At 36.6% G+C, this 19,198-nt stretch overlaps 1 pseudogene; it reads right to left on the minus strand.

Moving 5' to 3' along the window:
• Positions 1 to 3,369: 3,369 nt before the first annotated feature.
• LOC127538555 (pre-mRNA-splicing factor SPF27-like) lies at positions 3,370 to 4,039 on the minus strand (annotated as a pseudogene).
• Positions 4,040 to 19,198: the final 15,159 nt, after the last annotated feature.

The following is a 19,198-nucleotide window of genomic DNA, read 5'->3' on the forward strand; positions in this document are numbered from 1 at the left end:
CTTGTCCTTCCTAAAGATATCTGTGGGGTGGTACATAAGTATAAGAGGGAATATTATATTTTTCTCAAAAACCAAAATAATTAGCTTTTGCCTTTGTGAAAAGAGCTATGCAGCATGATCCTGTATCACTTCCCTCCTTCCCCTATCACCTTAACATTATAAGAATATTTTTCTTCACTGAAATAGTTCAAAGAAGGGAGAGCTCTAGTTAACTTTTCCAGGTAACCTAGAGTTAAACAAGAAAATTCTTTATTCCAACCCTTCTAATTTCAGTGCTTTAGTCAACAGAATCTAGTGAACATAATTGAACCTCTGTTTGATGATGGCTGAAAATTTTGTAGGGCCTCGGGGTCACTGTTGTGTGAACATCATTTCATTTCACAATATTTATTATAGATGTAGAAGATGTTAGAGGTTGGCCTGACTCCAAGACATGCTCAGGGGGAAAAAAAGATTTATTTTTTTCTTATAAATCTAAAAAATTAGCTTGTTTTGCACTGTTGTACTCTTTCTCTGCCTGTTCCTCCACCCAAAAGTAGAACATGAGAAAACTGGTTAATCAGAGTGAAAACATTGGGGGAGTGGGGGGGGCAGGAATACCTATCAACAAAATTCAGTCTGAATGTGAAGAAGGAATTGAGGAAATTCCAATACACTGCATGTTGAGCCAGTAGAAAGAGGAGCTCAGGAGAATAGAATGGTTTAGCTTTACATCCAGGTAAGTTTCAGTGAGGAGTTTTGTTCCTGAAAGTCATTGGTTCAAGTCATCTGAAAATGAACAAGTGCCACCCAAACCACAGGTCATTAGGAAAGAGATTATCCCATGATTTAAGAGGGACTCCTTGTCCTGGGGAAAAGGGTCAGGGAACAATAGCATACTTTGCTCATAGGAGACAGAAGAAAAAAGAAATCTTCCCCATGTTACAATGAGAAAGGATGTTGTAGCCTGGGTTATATCTTTATGCCATCTACATGATACCAATCTCTGATAAATAAAAATTCTGATGCAGTAGTGATACTTCAATGGCTTTTCTTCAATATCAATACTATTGCTGTTCTTTATTCCAACCTCTTCTTTCTTTGACTTTTCCTTCCTTTGTCCCAAAGAATTCAGATTCAAATCTTTGTTTCAAGCTTGTCATTCAATGTTAAAAAAAATAATAATAATTTTTTTTTTCCCAAAGCACAATGCATTAGAACATCCTAAATACTGCCAATTGCAAAGCAATCACCACCCACCCTAGGCCATCTCAGAAAATTTCATTTAGAAAAATGGTTTTCATTTGAAGCCATAATCTGATTAGTCTCATCTGGGTGCAAATGATTGTAAGTGTTTTCTCTGTGGCAATTAGCTTAACCACAAATGGCTTTTTGCTTCTTTCTAAACAACTACACTTTCACAGCAATTCCTATGATCTCTATTTCATCACTGAAACATGACTTTCCTTGGAGTACAGGGCATTGGTTTTGTCAGAAGAAGTACTGTCTCAAATTAAGCTCCTTTAAAAAAAAATAGAAAATATTGATCACATACACTCCTAAGGAGAAGGAAATATTTTAAGATTTAAATTATAATACGCTGAACCTCAGCTCTCTGCGTGTAGCCAAAAATATCTTTAATTTCAGTAATAATTCCCATAATGTCTGGTCCCTGCAGCTCTATACCTCCTTCTCATTATATGTATAAGGATATGGTTTCACTTTTTAGAATTTTTTAATTCCAAGTGCTACATTCTTCATTCTGAGGATTGTAAATGAATTGTCAATGCTTCTTAAAGAAGATGTGCATACAGATACACATTTATGCAAAACTACATTAATAAATAAGACCTTAACAATATGTCTTAGTATAAGAAGTTTATAATCTTACTCTATCTAACCCAAGAAAAAGGAAGAAAAATACAAGTCCCTCTCTCACTTGAAAACGTAATCCAAAGCAGTTTCTCCAGGCACTTGCCAGATAACTGGCATATATATTTCATATGTTAATTGTCCCTTGCTTTTTGCAAGCTCATGTCTCCCCTTCTTTACCCAATAACAGCTTCACAGATAAAGTAAACATCTGAATTCATAGCATCATAACTAAGGTCCTCCATGTTCCTCTTTTTTGCTAATGTCATATAAAATGGAATATTCCACCATCATATTCTCATCTCCCTCAACCAAATTATACTCCAAGATCCCAAAGCTTGGATCTAGAAGTGAGGGGGTGAAAGAGGCAGGAAATAGCATCTTAACCCTCTCCCCTCATCACTGTCCTGGAATCATAAAAATAATGAGAGATACAGAGAGAGAGAAAGACAGACAGAGAGAGACAGAGATACAGAGAGACAAAGAAATAGAGACACAGAGAGACAGAAAGAGACAGAGAGAGGGGGAGGGAGGGAGACAGAGAGGGAGAGAGGAAAGGAAAAAGGAAGGAAGGAAGAAAGGAAGGACAGAAGGAAGGAAGGAAGGAAGGAAGGAAGGAAGGAAGGAAGGAAGGAAGGAAGGAAGGAAGGAAGGAAGGAAGGAAGGAAGGAAAGAAAGAGAAGAAAGGAAGGAAGGAAGGAAGGAAGGGAGCGAGGGAGAGAGGGAGGAAGGAAGGAAAGGAGAGAGGAAGGAAGGAAGCCATATTTGGAGTAGTCATTCTACCAAAATCTGGAACACTGTCATACCATTTCCTCAATCTATATGTATATTTGGAAGTTCATAGCATCCCAGTCCACCCCTGCTACTCCTCCACCTGGCTTGCTTGTCATATAAAGTTGGATTATCACATCTGAGGAGGTATTTGCAATGAAATGAAGAAATTTCAATGGACCCTTGCCTCAGAGTCCATTGTTATGAAACTCTCCCATTATTGGAGGAGGCTAACTAGGGGGGCCAGTGGATAGAGTGCTGGGCCTGGAGTCAGGAAGACTCATCTTCCTGACTTCAAACCAGGTCTCAGATATTTAACTGGCTATGTGACTTTAGGCAAGTCACTTAACCCTGTTTGCCTCAATTTTCTCATCAAAAATAATCTGGGAAAGGAAATGACAAACCACTATAGTATCTTGGCCAAGAAAACCCCAAATGAAGTGTTAACAAAGAATTAGACACAATTGAACAATAACCATAACTGTAATATTCTTTTTTTTAGGGTAAAAATTTATTTGTCAAAGAAATATACAAATAGAATTAAATATAATACAAAGAACTATTAATTCACGCATTCTGTACAGTTTCTAAGTTTCTATCATATTCCTAAAGCATTCACAGGCTATTCAGATTATTATCACTCTCTCAATAGGTTCTTATCATGATTTGAGAATCATTCAACTTCCCCTGATGCCTTAAGAATTCCTAAGATGCCCTTTCTCTCCCTTCCCCCTACACTCTGATTTTTCAGAAATCCTGCTGGATGTTTTTTTGTTTGCCTCCCCATGCTATTGCTTGATTTGGAAGATTTCATTTTCTAGCTGTGCTATGTCCATTCAATCTCATAATTTTTACTGACGAGTGAGACCCAAGTTGACTCCATTTCTCGTAATTTAGATCCAGCAATGAGTTGCATGTTCTTCCTCTGCCAGTTTAAATCCTGAATATGTTTTCTTAATTTCTGCAGTTCCTTCTGGACTTGTTCAATCATATGAACTAGATTTTCATTATATATTTTCCAGGCATTGCAACTGTGTTGTGACATCAACTCAAGGTTTTCAATGCAAACTGCCTGATGCTCCAGTTGGGCCATGGAATTGTTTACATATTCCTGCCATGCAGTGATATCATTCTTCTGCCCAGAAGGAGCTGGAAGTTCATATCATTTCATGCTAAGCAATTCAATTGGTTGTCGGGCAGCCAATCTTTCAAATTCATTTCTCATAATGTCAGTCTCAAAGGCTGTGTAATCCAGGGCCTGTAGGTAGCTCAGATGGTTCTTGGTAGGCCGGTACCTATGTGTTTCTTCCTCTACCAAGGCAGCAATAGCCTCCCGCATGCCAGGCGCTTCGTAACCCTGATCGAGGTAAAGCAGGGCATCCACCACTACCTCCCCAGAGACTAGATCGGTACCCATCCTGCTGCGGGTAATGTAATATTCTCTTCTCTAAAATATAAAGTTCTCTGGGAGCTGGTTTCTTGGGGGCTTCTGGAGGCAGCTTTGGTTTCAGTTCAGTGTAATAATCATCTCAAATGCAGCCAGCTGTTAAAGTCCAAATCTTGTCCTTCCTTGGGCCCAATTAGCTTTCTTAGAGGCCTTTCTCTCTCCTCGGTTCTGAGAGCTCTTTCTGCTAGTCCTTTGCCTCTCCCAGCTTCAGCCTCTCCTCCTCCGAATGTCTCCAGCCAGCACAAAGATGGAATATGGAATGAATCTCACTTCGCCTCCGAGAGTGGGCCTGTGGGCTTCTGACTTGTGAATCTCATCAACATGTGAATCTCCTCAACTGAATCCTGGCTCTGAATCTCCCGAAGTCCCCAGCCAGCACAAAGGTGGAAGTTAGAATGAATCTGACTCCGCCTCCGAGAAAGTGGGCTTGTGGTATTCTCTGGGCTTGTGGGAGCATATATAAATATGCTCTCTTAAAGGTGTGAACTCTAATAAGTACTAAGTACATAAGCATTGTTTCTATCAATTCCAGTGACTTAGCACCTTGTAAGAATTCTAACACATAACCTTATTGGTAAAGATAAACGGTCCTGCCCTATGTTCGAGATTGAGCAGAACTGATGAGAGATAAGAGCTTCACTTCTCAGGCAGTATTCTTTATGGACCCTTTAAGCTAGAGTGTTCCTTTAGGACTCTCCAAGTGAGAGTTTTCAAGCTTCAAGAAAGAAGATGAAAGAAGCTAGTCCCACTTCAGGTTGCTGGAGGAAATGACTGAAAAGATATAAGAGGAGCTTTCAGTCTCCATCGAGTTCCTATTCACAGCTTGCTACACTAAAGATTGCAGGGAATTCCCCTTCAAGGGTGAGATCCAAAACCTTTTCTCTTGGCTGGGATATCTCCCTCCCAGTGGAGGAGGTAACTGTTTAAACATAACTCTTTTTGTTAAAACATAACTGTGTTATTTTGTGCTGATTTGGAAGAATGGATTTCTTTGCTATTTGTATATTTGTTATGGAATTGGTGTTTGATGGGGACAGATTCAAGCCTTGAATCTAGAGCTTAGGGATCCTCCTTCCACACTCATTTCAAGATGATAAGCAATCAAAAATGAGCTTAAATCTGATCATATCTCTTCAGGGGTCCTCAAATTACGGCCCGCCGGCCAGATGCAGCAGCTGAGGAAGTTTATCCCCCTCACCCAGGACTATGAAGTTTCTTTATTTAAAGGCACACAAAACAAAGTTTTTGTTTTTACTATAGTCCGGCCCTCCAACAGTCTGATGGACAGTGAACTGGCCCCCTATTTAAAAAGTTTGAGGACCCCTGTCTTAGATGAACAAAATTTAAGGAAGCTTATCCAGTACCTCTCTCTCTAAGGAGAGAAGACTGGCCTCTGGTCACAACTTCCTGCTTCCCCTCCTAGCAAGAATGAAAATCTCCATTGAAGTCGGAAAAGAGAGGAAAGGCTAGAGATACATATTACTGTCTCATATACAAGGATGGCCCTCACCAGAGTGATGGATCTCCCTTCAGAAGATTTCTCTCTCATACTAAATGAGAGTGATCATCTCATTTCAAAATTCCGCAACCTCAGAGTCCTCCTTGAAGTTGCTATAGGACGAGGCTTTCCTGCATAATTCCTATCTAACTGCCACTTATGGGAAGAAGCATATAAAAGGTATGCAAGTAAGTAAATATGAAATACATAGAAAGTATCTCATAGAGGGAAAAAAGAGCTAATAGCTAGGAAGATCAACAAAGGTCTCTTATAGGGAATTCAGTAAACATTCATTAAGTGATGACTGTTTTATCAGGCATTGTATTGAGCACTAGGGATGCAAATGAGAAAAGACAGTCCCTGTCTTCAACTAGTTTGCTCTAATGAGAGAAAATTAAAAAAAAAAAAAAAAAAAAAAAAAAGGAAGATGATAAGGGAGTGGGGAGAGCCAGGGATTACCCAAAATGGAGACATAGTAAGTTCCTGGAGTCCCAGTCAAGTAGAGTAGCTGATATAAAATGGAAAGTAAGGGAACAGTGCTAAACTATGCCTTGAAGAAAACTATGGATCTCTGAAGTACAGTTTGAAAAGTAGTGAGTTCCTGACATAGGATCCCAATTGTACAAAGATATAAAGGCCAACTGAAAAGGTAGTTGAGACAGACTGTAGAAGGTTTCTAAATGTCAGGCTGAGGATTCTATATTTTCCTTTAAAAGTAATAGGAGAATCACTAAGGCAACAAACAAATCAATCAACAACTTGGTAAAGAACCTTGGCCCTGGGATTTAACCTGGTGCTTATTATTATCTGAGTATCCTTGGATAATATATTTAACCACCTGAGCTTCAGTACTTTCATCTGTTCATAGCTCTCCCTTGGGAATACATGATGGAGAGCCTTTTCATAAACAGTCCCCTGACTCCAGAGCTAGCCCAGATATGCATTATGTATAGAAATAGATACATAGATATGCTAAAACAGCAATGCCCACCCACCCCTCAAGTATCTTCTTCCTGTTGGTTTCAAGTTCTAAGGATATAAGGATGATTCTCTGGGCTCTGGAATTCTGGTTTGTTCTTCTCTATACCAACTACATGGCAGTATATGGCCTCCTAGGCAATCCTGTATCTAAAAGGTCACCTTCTGTATGTCCCTTCTTTCTTTTGTGCCTTGAGAAATCTTGAAAAGCAACTGGCATCTACTTTCTTCCTAGGCACCTGAACAAGGAGGTTTTGACTATCAGAACAGCTTGCAGGTAATAGCAGTAGTGAAATCAACAAAACAAGTAGCCAATTGGATGAGAAGAAAAGAATCATCCACCAAGAGGGAAATCAGGGGAATGAAAAGAGCCCACTTGGAGTTAATTGGGCTGTTCTCAAGGGAAGTAAAACGGAAAATAATTTATGAGCAGCTCTGTTGTAAACCCAGTCAGACTCCCAAACTAGCCTTTCATCTGAGTGTGATTATTCTAAGACTTTTTCTTGCTGAGCACTCTCTTCTTCTATGAGTTTAAAACTGTCTGTTCCATACCAGATTCACATTTGCATTCTGAGTATCTTTTTTTTTATTTCCTCTCCTTCATCCTTCCTGGAGAGGATCCCTTTGACTGGAGAAAAATGTAAATTTATTCCTTAAAAAATCTGGGGAGTAAAGCCCTGAAAATCTAGTTATCCTATTGAAGAGCCAGGCAACTTCCAAAGAAATGAAGCTAGGGAAAATCAAAAGGGTAGGTAAAGGTTAGGGACTGGTAAAAAGTTACCAGCCTCTATGGCCTACCTGGTGAAACCTGGCTAGCCAAAGTGCTAGATTTAAAACAAGGAGGATAGATAAGAAGCCTCTAAGGTCCCCAGGAAAAAATAGAACTACAATTCTATATAACCTTCCATATGAAGACTGAATAAAATTTAACTGAAAATATCAACTTGAATATTTTGAATGTTGTGGACTTGCTCCAATGAGTAGCAGTAACTTGTCAACTTTGCCAAATACAAGTTGAGTGTTTTGTCATTTTCTAGGAAGGCTAACTTAGGACTAAGAGCCACTGATAACTTTTAACTCTAGTACCTATAATTAGTAATAACTCTAGTATTTAGAGTTACATGTTATTTTACATGTACGTGTTATTTTTATGATGGTGCATTATGCTAATCGATAAAACTATTCAATAAGAGTTGGTGTAATTAACTCCATATTATTTAGGAATTAAAGGTCTGTGAGCTTAAGTGATTGGGCATTTAGATGGCACAAGTAGGTCAGAATTCTAGACCTAGAATTATGAAGACCTGAATTCAAATCCTGCCTCAGATACTATTGCATGATTCCCTGGGCAAGTCATGAAACCTCTTTCATTCAGTGTTCTCATCTGTAAATAATATCACCTATCTTACAGGGTTGTTGTGAGGATCAAATGAGATATCCTATAAAAGAGTTTGTAAATGTTAAATGTTATCAATATCATCATGCAACCAAAGTTCACAGAGCTATATCACGACAATACAAGATTATATTTTCTGTCCCCCGTGTAATGCACTTTCCACTAGACTACATGGCCTCTAAATTTGTAAATGAGAGACTGAAGTACTGCTGATTATACAATAATTAGAGATTCAGTCTTCCTCAACAGCCTGCAAACATCCTTCCCCTATAATGTGCAGCCTCTCCCTGATCCCACTCACTGTACAGATTTTGGCAATAGGATAGAAGGAAGAGTCTAAGAAGGCTCCTCTGTGATCCCAAAGGATGAGTTCCCAGAGATGACAAGCCATGACTGAACTTCAGTGAAGCTATTACCAATGGAGTAGGTAAAAAGAAAAATCCCTCCAGGCAGTCCCACTTCATTCTAATTTATTATTCAAGTGTTAAAGTTTAATGAGTCCATTAAAAAAATTAAAATGTGTTTTTCGGCACATAATTGTTTTCTCCCTTCTGAGGAGACTCATGAATCAATAAATACTGTGGCCCAGATGCCCTACTGAGAATTTATCCATAGGCTTTCTGTCTCATTGCTAGCCTCTGTAGAAGGAATATGGAACTTTTAATAATAGGCATAATTAAGAAAAGATCATAAGAAAATCAGGAAGTTGCAGAAAAATTATTTTAATCTTAGAATGAATTCACATATGGATGGTGGATTTATTTCATTGTTCTTGAGCTCTTAGTGGATATCAACTTGACAGGTGTCTTGTTTTGTGTTTTCTTCCTATTGTAGTGAGTAAAACAAAAAACTAATATCTAATGGGACTTTAATAGGCTAGGTATCGTGATGATGTATAAAGACAAGTTGATATGAAGAATTCAGAGAAAGCTGATAAGACTTAATATGAACTGATGTAGAGAAAGGTAAATAAAACAAAAAAAATTACTATAACATAAACAGAAAAAAGCTCTTGAATCTGATACATTAAACTATATTTGAATGTAGTAAATTTTCTTTTTTCAGTTACTTTTTTAAATATTTATTTAAAACTAAAAACAAAATAAGAAAAAACAAAAGAGAAAAAGGAAAATTAAAAAAAAAAAAAACAATGTTATTGTTGTTGTTATTCCAGCATGATATCTCAGGCAGAACATCAGGGAAGATTCAATATATGTAACAATAAATTTCTATTTCAAGAAAACATATATAAAAATAGAAAACATTATATTCATGACTCTCCATCTTTGCTTTATTGTAGTTTATCTTTTTGTTCTGTTTTGTGTACTTTTTACTTTATTTTTTTTTTTCTCTTTCATTCCCCCTACTTTCCCTAAGCAGGCTACAGTTAAGCATAGATTTCATATGTGTGTGTTTGTGTGCATATGCATTCATGCACACATATACTTGTACATTTTCCTATATGTACACATGCATCCAAAACAACATTAACATAACTGACATATAACATAGATTTCTCTTGATTGCATCTGTAAGTTTGACTTTGAGATCAAATCAGATTACAAACCCTACTCTTTTTTTCTAATAAATTCTACTCCGATCCTTGTTATTGTGTTTTTATACATCTATTTCCTATCCCTGATAACTCTTCTACTCTAGTTCTACTCCTTAACTTGCCTTGTTATTACTTAATCTCCCTCCATCTCACCTTTTCCCTCCCTCTTTATCCCATTCCCATTAATCTACATACCTTATCCCAAGCCTAATTATATGTATACAAGTATATATGTATTGTGTGTGTGTGTATATACATAGATATGTATGTATGTATGTATGTATGTATTGTTCCCTATTTAACCTATTCCCAATGTATGTGGGCCTTCAGAACTACCAATCCTCCTCCCTCCCTTAATGCCTTTGCATTTGTTCTTCCTAGGAACCTCATTCATATAGCATAATTACTATTTTTTATCTTCTCCTAACAATTTTACTTTTTTAGACTTAAATCCTACTCAGTTCTGCCCCAATCTTTCTTTTGAACTGTCAATTTTAGATGTATGGTTTGTATTTCCACATATAAAACATAAACAGTTTGTCCTTATTGAATCTCTTGAAATTAAGTCTTTTTTTGAGTTCTATAAATTCTCTCTGGGATGGGAGCCATTTAACATTACTCTTTGGGGTGAAAGAATCTTTTTTATTTCAGTGTCTTCCTCTGATGATAAATCCCACTCTTCTCTATTAATTTCTACAGTTGTTCTTTCTTCTTTGCCTGTTCATTTTTTTTTTAAGTATAAGTACCTGGGTTTGGGGAGGATGGAGCTTCACTTCAGCTCACCCCTGTCATCTAGAACCCCAAACCAAGAGCTTTCCCCTCCTTCAAGTACGGGCAGCCAGCAGCATCCTTGCTGTACTGCTTCTGCACTCACAGGGATATACTGTTTCCTTCTCCCCTTGGGCCCCGACTCTGCAGCACAATTCAGCCTGGTGTTTTTTATCAAGAGAGGTTCCTTCAATCTTTCCAGACTCAAATAGCAGATTGCCCCATGCTGTCCTGAAGTAAAAGTTCTGTGGTTCCAGCTGAGGCTACCTCTGAAGCCAATTAGCTCCAGGGTTCCCCATTGCAGTTTCTGCAAAGCTAGCCTAGAGATTTGATACTTCACACAAATTCAACCTCAGTCCCAGGCTCTTTCTTTTAGTCTTCTTGGACTGTCTGAGGAGGGCCCCTGTTCTGCCCCAAGTTATATTTGTTTTTCACCAGTGTAATTTTGTTTTGTTTCTGGGGAAAATCTAAAGAGTTCGGTATTTTCTGACCTACCTTGCCATCTTTCCAGAATCCTCCCTCATAGTAAATTTTCAGTGATTAGGTTTTACCTTACAGAAGATATGAAAAAAATATATCCCTATCCTTTAATTGAATAGTTGAGAAATTGTAGGCATGAAATATTGTACATGCTATCAAGAGTTTGGGATTTATTTTTTGTTGTTGCTTTTTTAAATTATTACAAAGCAAAGTCCACTAAATGGTAAGGTGGGGATTGTTATTCAACAATGAATGTGATGTTAAAAAAAAAAAGATCAATAAAACTAAATTAAAAATAAAGAATATTCAAAAGTCAGCTCCCTACTCTACATGGTGGCCAGGTCCAGATATTAATTCATATAAAAAGATAATATAAAAAATTTCATCTAAATGATAGAAATATTCCTAAGAACTACCTTCATGAAAGCTCACTGAGAAAAAAAAAATAGGTCAAGGGCAATAGAACTTTCAGAGGAGCTGAGGCCATCAATATCTCCAGGTCTTTGCAAAAGAGTCAAAAGTTCCAAAGAAGACCCTTTGGAGAAACAAGCCTCTACAAAAACCAAAACACTGGAATCTCTGGCTACTGGGAATTCCAAGAATTCTCCAAGAAGAATGAAGAGTATATCTACAAAATTCTTCCAATAAATGTGATACCAGGTGAGGAAATATTTGAAGGACCATCCAATGAAGATATGCCTTCTGAAAGCTAGAGACTGGTAAATAATTTTTTTTCAATTATTAAGAATATCCACATCCTTCCAAACCAAGATTAACTCAGTAGGAATATCTAAAGAGCAGATATTATTGGAAAGATGATTCTGGAAAAAGAATATGAATGAAGAAATATTATTAGAATATAAAAGGGAAATCTTAGAAAGACTTAAGCATAGTTTTCCTATACATCTGAAAAGATTAGAAAAAATAGCTTTTAATGCTTTGTTATTTTCTACTTTCCCTTTTCTATTTTAAAGCTTTGCCCTTTCCCAAATGCCAATCACAATGCAGTTTTGGAAACTTTTATAAGCATGATATTTTCTCCAGCTGGAGTCATGTTAATAGTCTTTTAAAAGAACGTATTCTTCTCACTATATGTTGTTTTACTCTATACTATTACTATTTTGTAGATTAACCTCTGACTTGCCCATAGTGAGTGTCTACTTGCAAATTTGTTAAGAATTCCCCAACGACAAGAAATTACACACTGAATGGAAAACACTATATTGTAATTACAAAATATTACCTGGAGAAACAAGTTTCTGAGCAATAAAGGTGAACATAACTAATTGATCTCCATCATGTTTCATCTTAATTAGGATGAAGGACTGATCTTGCATTTCTGGTTGTGCTATCATTTTTTTCTAGCCCAGTTAGAGAGTATTTAATATATTTGTTCATTAGGTCTTATGTCCACAATAAATTAAGTGTTATGGGCAAACAACACATCTTTGCATGATATAATTAAAATACTCTGGATGAGAGTTTTAAAATGTTTTTGCAATGGCATGCATAACTTAAATTTCTCCTAATGACAAAGATTAACAGCATTATAAACTTTTTGGTTATGTGGCGCTTATGTCTAAGTTGATTTATAATTTGGTAACTGTAAAGAGCGGATAGCACTTATGAGGAGATTTTTATGAATAGCATTATTTCCAAGTATGGAGGCAGCCACAAAACCATTCACAATGATACATAGTTTGGTGTGACAATACTCTAGAAATCGTAAGATTTGTGATATAACTAACTATAGGGATATATGATTCCACAAGAGAGTTTAGTGAATCAATTGCATGGAAATTGCCTCATAACCACGTAAGATCTTCCCACTCCATTTTTCCTTTCATTTTAAAATAATGCTGAAGTATCCAATTCAGTTTAACAAACATTTATTACATGCCTACCAATGACAAGGTACTACACACTGACTGTATATAAAGGGCAAAAGGTCTTTAGTATCTTTTATTCTTGAATTTTTGAAAGAGATAATCTATTTCATAGAAAACAATTATCTGCTTGGGAAATTTTCAATGATATAAACAATGGAATTATACCTAGTCAGACCGTAAGCAATAATATCTTAACTGGTACCAACATGATACTAGGACCTATGATACAATTTGAAATTATGCAAATAGTGTGACTGAAATGTCCAAACTCTTTGAACCAGAGAGTCCATTGCTAGACTTCCCAAGGAAGTCTTTAATAAGAATAAATTCCCAAAATGCTCTAAAATATTTATAGCATCATTTTTTGTGATAGCAAAGAATTGAAAATAAAGCAGATGTCCATCAGGTAGGGAATGGTTAAAGAAGTTTTACTACATGAATATAATGGAATATTACTAAAAACAGAAGCTATATATGTTATAAATACAGAGAAGCATGGAGATCTACATGAACTGATGCAGAGTAAAATAAGCAGAGCAACTACAACAATGTAAATGTAAATAACAATTACAAGCCAAAAAAAAAGTAAGTATAAGAAATAGTATTACCAAAACTTGAATGAAAAGATATAAAAGGAAACTCCCAATCTCCTCTTCACAGAGGTCCAAAGGTGTTATATATTGTATGTATTTTTAAACTTCAATAGTTTGATCAATGGTGCTGATTTTTTTCCTCTCTAAAAAATATTATTTGTTTTAAGAAATGGCTCTCTGGGAAAAGGAAGAGAAAGGATACTTGGGACAGCTATAATAGTGTAAGAGACAAAATACCAATAAAAACTTATTTTGAAAAAGTATTATGTGATTACTGAACATGAAGTTGGTATTAGTGACCTACTGTTATTGAAGCATGGGTATGCTCCAAACTTCTCTGAAAATTACAGATGAATAGCATTTAATTAGGAAGTCAAAAAATCTCACAGTAAAGAGAGACCTTTTCAAAGATCAGTTAGTCTGACCCATACCTGCAAAAGAATATCCACCATAATATTACCAATAAGTGATCATCCAGACTTTGCTTGAAGACCTCCAGAGAGGAGAATAGTTACTGCCTCCTGTGGTAATCCCTGATAGTTCTGGACAGTTGTAATTATTAGGAAGTTTATTCTTTATGAAGCTGAAATCTTCCTCTGTGTAACATGCATGTTTTATGGCTCTTTGTTCAGTTCTCTGGGACCTGGTAGAGTAAGTTTATTTCTTCCTATATGATAATCTCAAAAGGAGTTCTGTTTCAATGTAATTCATTAGGATTATTTGGAGAAAAAAACACAATTAAATAATCAATGGAACTATGTTCCCCTTGAAAAAAGCTGACCAGCAAAATCACTGTGTAGTTGAAGGTTGTATAGGTGACAGGAATTCCTAATCTTTTTATATTATATACTCCTCTAGAAGCCTAATAAAGCCACAGGCCCCTCTTTTAAAAAAATTGAAAAGAATAAAATAAAATATGTGGGATTTAAAAGAAAATCAATTGCACTGAAATACAGCAATAAAAAATTGTTTTTAAAGTTCATCAATCCTAGATTAAGAACTTGAGAGTTAAGAAAACTTAGTTTTCAGTTCCTGCTTCATCACATATTTAGTTTTGTGATCTTGGGTAAGTCATTAACTCATTGAAAGTCTCAGTTTCTTCATCTGTAAAGTTTTAAAACCAAACAATTCAGTTGCAAGGCACTCTGTAGGTTCACTGGCACAAAATGAGAAGGAGCTGACTGATTTTAAGAGAATGACGATGACTTCAGGAGCTGAGATGATACAGTAAGCAGTAAATCTTACATATTCATCTTCAAATAATAATGTCCAAAAACAAATCCTGGAAAAACAGAACTAGCAGATGAGCAGGAAAGATGTCTCCCTGGGGCAAAAGGGGAATGCAGTCCAGGATAAGAAGCTCTACCTCAGCAATCCCAGCAACAGATCCTGACTCCAGTACTTTGGAGGGGGCAGACACCAACCCCAGGACCTCTCCTGTGCCTTAACACAGGTTGGGGGAACAGGCAAGTTCCAGCTCTGAGGAACCACCACCTGCTTCAGTGTAGCCCTGGGCAGATAGACAATCTCCAGTGGCCAGACTCTGTGCTTCAATAAAGCCCCAGGAAACACAGAAACACTGGACCAGCTTCAGCATGTGCCAGACACCACCACTAGGATCCCCATAAGGCACCAGCTAAGCTACCATGCCCTTTAGACATCCAGTAACTCCAGCCACTCGGTAGCACCAGACAACAAGGTTCCCCACGGGCTTCAGGGCAACCTCAGTGCAGTACCAGGTAAACAACCCAGATTGCAGCCCCTGGCACAAAAAAAGGTTGAGACAAGCACAGATGGCAGAGAGAAACCATGAAGTTCTTTAAGTTCCCCTCAGTTTTCCTCAGAAACATTAAATCAAGCCTCTGAACAGATTCTGGGGTGACAACCCACAAGAAGATGGAGTGAAACAATTTTCTAGCTTAAGATAACTTAAAAGAACTTAAGGAAAGGTCTGTCTCACCTGAATAAAGGGGGAACACAGCCTAGCACAGAGTCTAAGCAAGGCAGCAGGAGCCTCAGCCACAGCACAGAACAGCAACTGAGGCTTCCCGATCCTAGCTCAGCAAGTAAGTAGCACAGCAAACCAGGTGTGAAGCTTTCAGCCTCAAGGTGGAAGGCAAACTGTGACAGACATAGCCCCTCCCTGTATAACAGGTGCAACTAGTATCTTAAGTTGTGGCAAGGAAATCCAGTGACCTGATCCCCAGCAAAGTTTAAGTTACAAAATAAGCTAGAAAATGATTAAGAACTAGCTGTGTGACCCTGAGCAAGTCACCTAACCTTATTGCCTCAGCAAAAAAAAAAAAAAAAGAAGAAAGAAGAAGAAAGAAGAAGAAGGAAGAAGAAGAAAGAAGAAGAAGGAAGAAGAAGAAAGAAGAGGAAGGAAGAAGGAAGAAGAAGAAGAAGAAGAAGGAAGAAGAAGAAAGAAGAAGAAGAAAGAAGAAGAAGGAAGAAGAAGAAGAAAGAAGAAGAAGGAAGAAGAAGGAAGAAGAAGAAGGAAGAAGGAAGAAGGAAGAAGGAGGAAGAAGAAGAAAGAAGAAGAAGAAGAAAGAAGAAGAAGGAAGAAGAAGAAGAAGAAGAAGAAGAAGAAGAAGAAGAAGAAGAAGAAGAAGAAGAACCTTGATCATAAAAAGCTATTATGATGCCAGGGGAGATCAATACACAAACTCAGAAGAGAACAATACTGTTAAAATGCCTATGTATGATACCTCAAAAGGAAATATGAAATGGTTTCAAGTCCAAAAAAGTCCTCCAGGAAGAGCTCAAAAAGGATTTTAAAATTAAGAGAGGTAGAAGAAATATTAAGAAATGAAAGTTATGCAGGAGAAGTATGAAAATAGAGTTAACAGTATGAAAAGGAAGCACAAACATTGACTGAAGAAAACAACTTCTTTAAAAGTAGAATTAGACAAATGGAAAAGGAGGTACAAAAGCTAATTGAAGAAAATACTTCCTTAAAAATTAAAAAGCTAATGACTCTATGAGACATCAAGAATCAGCCAAACAAAATCAAAAGAATGAAAAATAGAAGAAAATGGAAAATATCTTAATAGAAAAACAATTGACTTGAAAAACAGATTGAAGAAAAAGAATTTAAGAATTATTGGACCATCTGAGAGCCATGATCAAAAAAAGATCCGAGATATCGTTCAAGAAAATATCAAGGAAAACTGTCCTGATATCCTAGAATCAGAGAGTAAAATAGCCATTGAAAAAATTCACCAATCACTTCCTGAAAAAGATGCTACAATAAAAACTCTAAGGAGCATTATAACCAAATTCCAGAATTTTCAAGTCAAGGGAAAAATCCAGAAAGCAGGCAGAAAGAAACAATTCAAATATCAAAGAACACAGTTAGGATTAAACAGAATTAAAGCTGCTTTTACATTAAATTAAGCCTTGGAATATGATATTCTGGAAGACAAAGGAGATTGGATTACAACCAAGAATCAATTATCCAACAAAATTGAGCACAATCTTTCAGGGGAAAAGATGAACATGAAATGACATAGGAGATTTTCAAATTTTCATTATGAAAAGACCAGAACTGAACAGAAAATTTGATCTCCCAACATAAGGCTCAAGAAAAGAATAAAAAGGCAAACAGAAAAAGAAAAGACCCATATTATTCAATAAGATTTAACTGTTTATATCTCTATATAAGATGATGATGATAAGAGAGACACAGAGAAACAGAGACAAAAAGAAAGAGACAGAGAGAGAGAAAAAATGAAGCTGACTGACACAGCACTTCACATAAGGGAAGTAACTAGACAAGATATGAATTTTTTTGAATTACTACTATGGCTACTACAATTACTTAAAGGATTGTCACTAAAAGAATTGGACAGGGTTGATGAGAGGGGATGCTCTATACACTCATTCTTATTCCAAACCATGAAGTGATGAATAAAATGGGAGAAGTTGAAGTTTCCAAAACAAAATTCTTCTTTGATTTTTTGATATTATTTTGAATTGTGGAAAGAAAAGAAAAGATAATGATTCTTTTTGGACCTTAGTGATAAATAATTAATGAAAATTTGGAGTTATAGATGGTGTTTTGGTTCTCTGTAGAAAGATGATATTGAGTATAATGGACATCTTTTCATCAAATTTTTCATTACTTTCCTGGACTCATCAATCATAGATTTTGCATGGGAAAATCTAATCCATTTATGTTCACATCACATTTTACGGCATCTTTTTCCAAGATAGAATTCCAATGTATTGAAACTTTATTGCATTTATAAATAAAATTTTCAAAAGACAGAGAAATTAGAAATGCTAGTGGCATGTATGGTGCTAATTGGATATATATTTGTATTGTGCTAATCACTATGACATCTAGTTGCTATTTTTAAGGAAAACAGAATACTTCATGGAGCTAATAAAAACAAGAACGGCATGTGATACTGTGCTAAAAATCTTCCTTTTATTTTTTTTAAACAGAAACCATTATTTTCTTTATTTGATCCCGAGTCTTCTGAGTTAAATGGCTTCAAAATTTCTCAGTGGAAGCAATGGATTGCTGTCTTTTATGTCAGCAGTTTGAGTAGCTGTCATATTTGGATAATAGCAGGATGAAGACTTACTTAATGTCATCCAGTTTTAATGTACTTTTGGATCTTTCCATGCCTTTCAATGTCAGAATTTGAAGAATACAGTGAATTATCAATTATTCAAGCTCTTTGGATTATTCAGGGACTATTTTCTTGCCTGCTTGTCCTTTGATTATTGCATTGGCCATTAGTGTTTCTACTAAAGGATAATAAGAAAAAATAAAAGGAGATGATCTTTAAACTGTTCTGATTTTTTTTCTTCCTCTTAGGCTCTGGAAAATATATTTAGTGTAAAAGATTAAATATGGTTTCAACCTAATAAGTCTCATGAGCATTGTTTTTTCCTCCCCTGTGCTGGACCTTGAGTGAGAAAGACCAAAATTCAAAACTGACCTGAAACACTAGATGTATTAACCTAAGCAAGTCAATTAACCTCTCGATCTATTTCCTCCTCTATAAATTAGGAATAAGAACACCTATCTCATAGGATTGTTGTGAAAATAAAACATTTATAAAGTGCTTTGCAGACCTAAAGTGCCATTTAAATACTAGCTATTATTGATTTTCAGTAGCTGTCCCTACTTTTGGGGAAGGGCTCTTAACAAGCTTTTCTGTTGCCCTTAGTTCCTTTTGCCCTTTTGGGAGTTTGGGATAACAAAACCAAGAGTCTGTGACACAGGAGTCCTCTTGGCAGGATGACAAGACTAAATTAATAGTGCTTGGGTAATGGTAATCATTGATGTTTAGGATCCTGGTGAGTGATTGCCTGGATACTGGGTTTCTACGCCCTGCTGGAGTTTGTGAATATTCACCTTCTATTTCTCTTCTAAATCTCTCACACTGCCTCAGCTCACATCCTATTATGCGGAGGCAGCTTTCTGTGGTCCCGTCTCTGTGTGTCTGTGGGTGTCTGTCCTGTAGTAACTAATTTACATGGCATCTTGCCAATTATGGGGTAAGCTTCTTGTAGGCAGAGACAGCTGTTGTTATTATTGCTGTTGTCCCAAGTAGAATACCTGGCAAAATCAGCTTCACACAAGTTCAATTCTTCATGCTCTATTTGGGGTTTTCTTGGCTGAGAGAAGTGGTTTATCATTTCCTTCTCTGGTTCATTTTACAGAAAAAGAAATGGTGGCAAAGAGAGTTGAATGACTTGTCCCGTAAGTATCCGAGGTCAAATTTCGATTCATGAAGGTGAGTTTCCAACTCTAGGCCCAACATCTATACTCTCCACCAGCTAACTGCCCACCTGGCAACTACGGAGCATATAGTAAATATTTGTTGACAGAATATGAGACTGGTGAGGGAATGGGAGCGCTAATGACTCCTTGACTTCCAGGTTTGTACACACACATGCATACACTGGAATTAGTACTGAATGAACCATGGGAGATTAGAGAAAAGATACTCAAG

Source organism: Antechinus flavipes, chromosome 5, assembly GCF_016432865.1.
Source record: "Antechinus flavipes isolate AdamAnt ecotype Samford, QLD, Australia chromosome 5, AdamAnt_v2, whole genome shotgun sequence".
NCBI lineage: Eukaryota > Metazoa > Chordata > Mammalia > Dasyuromorphia > Dasyuridae > Antechinus > Antechinus flavipes.